The following is a 6,000-nucleotide window of genomic DNA, read 5'->3' on the forward strand; positions in this document are numbered from 1 at the left end:
ATATTGTAATTGATCATACACATGTTTTAAATATCGATATGCATGCTTGGAAGATGTTAAAGATGAAAATGACCTATGGATCAGAACTGCATTAAATTCTCAAGTGAACATGCGGTGGGATATTTGGAGTATTTCACAATGTTAAAAATCCAATGCTCCCCCCCACCCTCCCCCCCCCACACCCTCCCCCCCTCCCCCCCCCCACACACACACACACACACACACCCTCCTCCTCTCTCTCTCCTGATGACTGCAAAACCTAATACATAAAAACTAGAAAGAGTTTACAATCCCTATAAATTACAGACACTACACTTTTTGGAATTATCTCTCTCTCCATTTGTGCATTTCCATTTTAGATGTATAAGTTTTTCTTAAATCAAAACATGAGTTTTCAATTTTCCACTTATCTCGGAAACAAAGAGATAAAAAGGCAAATAGATCACAACAAAATGAAAATTTTGGAGTTTATGTATGGAAAAAATTTAAAACAACAACAACAAATGTAAGTAAAGATAATTTATTCACACACCACAAATTACCACAAAAGTTTTTGATATCCAAGTTTGGGAAATTTCACTATTTCAACCCTTATAGCTTGGAATTTCAAAGGAAGAGGATTTTCTAATCGATTGTACACATGCTTTAAATATGGATTTGCATGCTTGAAACATATTAAAGATACAAATGACCTATAGATCCAATCCACATTAAATTCTAAAGTGAACATGCCGTGGGATATTTACCCGAGTCAAACAAGACAATTTTTTGCCCATTTACTAATAGCTGACCTATCAATCATGGATGATTGTAAAGTGATTTATCGGTCAATCATGCATAACGGGCTATATTTTTTTAACAAATGACTTATGGATTGGGAAAGTTTCTCTCAGTTAAAAATCCCCCGCCTCCCCATTTTCCGGAAAATTGCAAAACCTAATCTATAAAAACTGGAAATAGTTTATAATCCCTCAAAATTACACGCACTTTTTGGATATTTCTCTCTCTACATTTGTGCATTTCCATTTTAGATGTGTACTTTTTATCTTAAATCAACACTTGAGTTTTCACTGTTCCCCATATCTCGTAAACAAAGAGTTAAAAAGGCAAATAGATCACAAAAAAATCAAAGTTTTTGAGTTCATGCATGCAAAAAATTTAAAACAACAACAAATGTAAGTAAAGAAAATTTATTCACACACCAAAAAGAAACACAAAAGTTTGGAAATCCAAGTTTGGGAAATTCCACAAGTTCAACCCTAATAGCTTGAAATTTAATAAGCAAGGGATCTTCTAATTGATCGTCCACATATTTTAAATATGGATATGCATGCTTGAAACATGTTCAAGATGCAAAATGACCTATGGATCCAAACCGCATTAAATTTTAGAGTGAACGTGCGGTGGGATATTTACGTGAGTCAAACAAGCCAAGTTTTTACGAATTTACAAAAGCTGACCTAACAATCATGGGTGATTGTAAAGTGTATTTGTCAATCATGCATAACGGGCTATATTTTAGTAAGAAATGACTTACGAATTGGGAGTGTATCACTCAATTAAAAATCTCTTACCCCTGATCGCCCACCCCGTTTTCCCATTTGCAAAACCTAATATATAAAAACTAGAAAGAGTTTACAATCCCTATAAATTACAGACACTAAACTTTTTGGAATTATCTCTCTCTCTCTATTTGTGTCTTTCCATTTTAGATGTATACTTTTTTCTTAAATCAAAACTTGAGTTTTCACTTTTCCCCTTATCTCGTAAACAAAGAGATAAAAAGGCAAATAGATCACAAGAAAATGAAAATTTTAGAGTGTATGTAGGAAAAAAATTAAAAAGAACAACAAATGTAAGTTAAGAAAATTTATTCACACACCACAAATGAACACAAAAGTTTAGATATCCAAGTTTGGGAAATTCCAGTAGTTCAACCTAATTGTTTGGAATTTTTTAAGAAAGGGATTTTCTCATTGATCGTACACATGTTTTAAATATCGATATGCATGCTTGAAACATTTTAAAGAAGCAAATGACCTATGGATTAGAACCGCATTAAATTCTCAAGTGAACATGCAGTGGGATATTTACCCGCGTGAAACAAGCCAATTTTTTGCCAATTTAAGAAAAACAGACCTAACAATCATGGGTGATTTTAAAGTCTGTTTGTCAATTATGCATAATGGGCTATATTTTAGTAAGAAATGACTTATGGATTGGGAGTATTTCACTAAGTTAAAAGTCCCCCGCTCCCCCCTCCTCCCCCCGCCCTTCCCTTGTTTTCCCGTTGACTGCAAAATCTATATTATAAAAACAAGAAAGAATTAACAATCCCTGTAAATTACAGACACTACACTTTTTGGAATTATCTCTCTCTCCATTTGTGCATTTCCATTTTAGATGTAAACTTTTTTCTTAATCAAAACTGGATTTTCACTTTTCCCTCTTCTCGTAAACAAAGAGATAAAAAGGCAAATAGATCACAACGAAATGAAAATTTTAGAGTTTATGTATGCAAAAAATTTAAAACAACAACAAAAATTGTAAGTTAAGAAAATTTATTAACACTTGACAATCACCCATGTTTGTTAGGCCAGCTTTTTGTAGATGGGGAGAAAATTGGCTCGTTTGACTCCGGTAAATATCCCATCGCACGTTCACTTGAGAATTTAATGCGGTTTGGAACCAAAGGCCATTTGCATCTTTACCATGTTTCAAGCATGCATATCCATATTTAAAACTTGTGTACGATCAACTAGAAAATCCCTTTCCAATAAAATTCTAGCTGTTAGGGTTGAACTAGTGGAATTTCCCAAACTTGGATATAGAAACTTTTGTGTTCATTGTGAAGTGTGAATAAATTTTCTTTACTTACATTTGTTCTTGTTTTAAATTTATTGCATACATAAACTCTAAAATTTTGATTTTGTTGTGATCTATTTGCCTTTGTATCTCTTTATTTAAGAGATAAGGGGAACAGTGAAAACTCAAGTTTTTTTTTTAGAAAAAGAGTATAGATCTAAAATGGAAATACACAAATGGAAAGAGAGATAATTCCGAAACGTATAGTGTCTATAATTTTTAGGTATTGTAAACTCTTTCTAGTTTTTATATATTAGGTTTTGCAATTGTCGGCAAAAGTGGGAGGCAGGGGATTTTTAACTGAGTGAAATACTCCCAATCCATAAGTCATTTCTTAAAAAAATATAGCCCGTTACGCATCATTGACCGATAAATCACTTTACAATCACCCGTGAGTGTTAAGTCAGCCTTTTGTAAATGGGTAAAAAATTGGCATCTTTACCTCGGATAAATATCCCATTGCACGTTCACTTGAGAATTTAATGTGGTTTGGATCCGTAGGTCATTTGCATCTTTAACATGTTTTAAGCCTTTATATCCATATTTAAAACACGTGTAGGATCAGTTAGAAAATCCCTTTCTTATAAAATTCCAAGCTATTAGGGTCGAACTAGTGGAATTTCCCAAACTTGGATATCAAAACTTTTGTGTTCATTTGTGGTGTGTAAGTAAATTTTCTTTACTTACATTTGTTGTTGTTTTAAATTTTTTGCATACTTAAACTTTAAAATTTTCATTTTGTTGTGATCTATATGCCCTTTTTTATCTCTTTGTTTATGAGAAAGGGGAAAGGTGAAAACTCAAGTTTTGATTTAGAAAAAAAGTGTATGGAAATGCACAAATGGAGAGAGAGACAATTCCAAAGAGTGTAGTGTCTGTAATTTTTATGGATTGTAAACTTTTTCTTGTTTTAATATATTAGGTTTTACAATTGTTAGGAAAAGGGGGAGTCAGGCGATTTTTAATTGACTGAAACACTCCCCATCCATAAGTCTTTTCTTAAAAAAATATAGCCCGTTACGCTTGATTGACCGAGAAATCACTTTACAATCACCCATGATTGTTAAGTCATCTTTTTATAAATGAGCAAAAAATTGGCTTTTTTGACTCGTGTAAATATCCCACCGCACGTTCACTTGAGAATTTAATACGGTTTGGATCCATAGGTCATTTGCATCTTTAACATGTTTCAAGAATGCATATCCATATTTAAAACAAGTGTACGATCAATTAGAAAATTCTTTTCCAAAGAAATTCCAAGCAATTAGGGTCGAACTAGTGGAATTTTCCAAACTTGGATATCAAAACTTTTGAGTTCATTTGTGGTGTGTGAATAAATTTTATTTACATACAGTTCTTTTTGTTTTAAATTTTTTGCACACATCAACTCTAAAATTTTCATTTTGTTGTGAGCTATTTGCCTTTTTATCTCTTTGTTTACGAGATAAGGGGAAAAGTGAAAACTCAAGATTTGATTTAAGAAAAAAGTATACATCTAAAATGGATTTGCAAAAATGTAGACAAAGATGTTTCCAAAGTGTATAGTGTCTGTAATTTTTTGGGATTGTAAACTCTTTTTAGTTTTTATATATTAGGGTTTGCAATCGTTGGGAAAAGGGGGAGGCAGGGGATTTTTAATTGAGTGAAACACTCCCAATCCATAAGTCATTTCTTACAAAAATATAGTCTGTTACGCATGATTCACCGATAAAGCACTTTACAATCACCTGTGATTGTTAGGTCAGCCTTTTGTAAATGGGCAAAAAATTGGCTTGTTTGACTCGAGTAAATATCCCACCTCACGTTCACTTGTGAATTTAATACGGTTTGGATGCATAGGTCGTTTGCATCTGTAACATGTTTTAAGCTTCCATATCCATATTTAAAACATGTGTTGGATTAGTTAGAAAATCCCTTTCTTATAAAATACCAAGCTATTAGGGTTGAACTAGTGGAATTTCCCAAACTTGGATATCAAAACTTTTGAGTTCATTTGTAGTGTGTACATAAATTTTCTTTGCTTACATTTTTTGTTTTTTAAAATTTTTTGCATACATAAACTCTAAAATTTTAATTTTGTTGTGATCTATTTGCCTTTTTATCTCATTCTTTAAGAGATAAGGGAAAAAGTGGAAACTCAAGTTTTGATTTAAGAAAAAAGAATACATCTAAAATTGAAATGCATAAATGTAGAGAGAGATATTTCAAAAAAGTGTAGTGTTTGTCCTTTTTAGGGATTGTAAACTCTTTATAGTTTTTATATATTAGGTTTTGTAATCGTCGGGAAAAGGGGGAGGCATGGGATTTTTAACTGAGTGAAACAGTCCCAATCCATAATTCATTTCTTTAAAAAATATAGCCCGTTACGCACGATTGACCGAATAATCACTTTACAATCACCGGTGATTGTTAGATCAACATCTTGTAAAAGGGCAAAAAATTGGCTTTTTGACATAGGTAAATATCCCACTGCACGTTCCCTTTAGAGTTTAATGAGGTTTGGATCCATAGGTCATTTGCATCTTTAACATGTTTTAAGCTTTCATATCCATATTCAAGCTTAAAACATGTGTAGGATCATTTAGAAAATCCCTTTCTAATAAAATTCCAACCTATTAAGGTTGAACTAGTGGAATTTCCCAAACTTGGATATCTAAACTTTGTGTTAATTAGTGGTGTTTAAAAATTTTCTTTTTCTAAATTTTTTGTTGTTTTAAATATTTTCCATACATAAACTGTAACATTTTCATTTTGTTTACCAGATAATGGGAAAAGTGAAAACACAAGTTTTGATTTAAGAAAAAAGAATACATCTAAAATGGAAATGCACAAATGTAAAGTGAGATATTTGAAAAAAGTCTAGAGTCTGTCATTTTTAGGGATTGTAAACACTTTCTATTTTTTATATATTAGGTTTTGCAATCGTCAAGAAAATAGGGAGGCTGGGAATGTTTTTACTGAGAAAAACACTCCCAATCCATAAGTCATTTCTTAAAAAAATATAGCCCGTTACGCATGATTGACCGATAAATTACTTTACAATCACCCATGATTGTTAGGTCAACTTTTTGTAAATGGGCAAAAAATTGACTTGTTTAACCCGAGTAAATATCCGACCGCACGTTCACTTGAGAA

Source organism: Aristolochia californica, unplaced genomic scaffold, assembly GCF_029961685.1.
Source record: "Aristolochia californica isolate CCGP_79_NKW_82.1479 unplaced genomic scaffold, dmAriCali1.0.hap1 SCAF_8, whole genome shotgun sequence".
NCBI classification, from domain to species: Eukaryota; Viridiplantae; Streptophyta; class Magnoliopsida; order Piperales; family Aristolochiaceae; genus Aristolochia; species Aristolochia californica.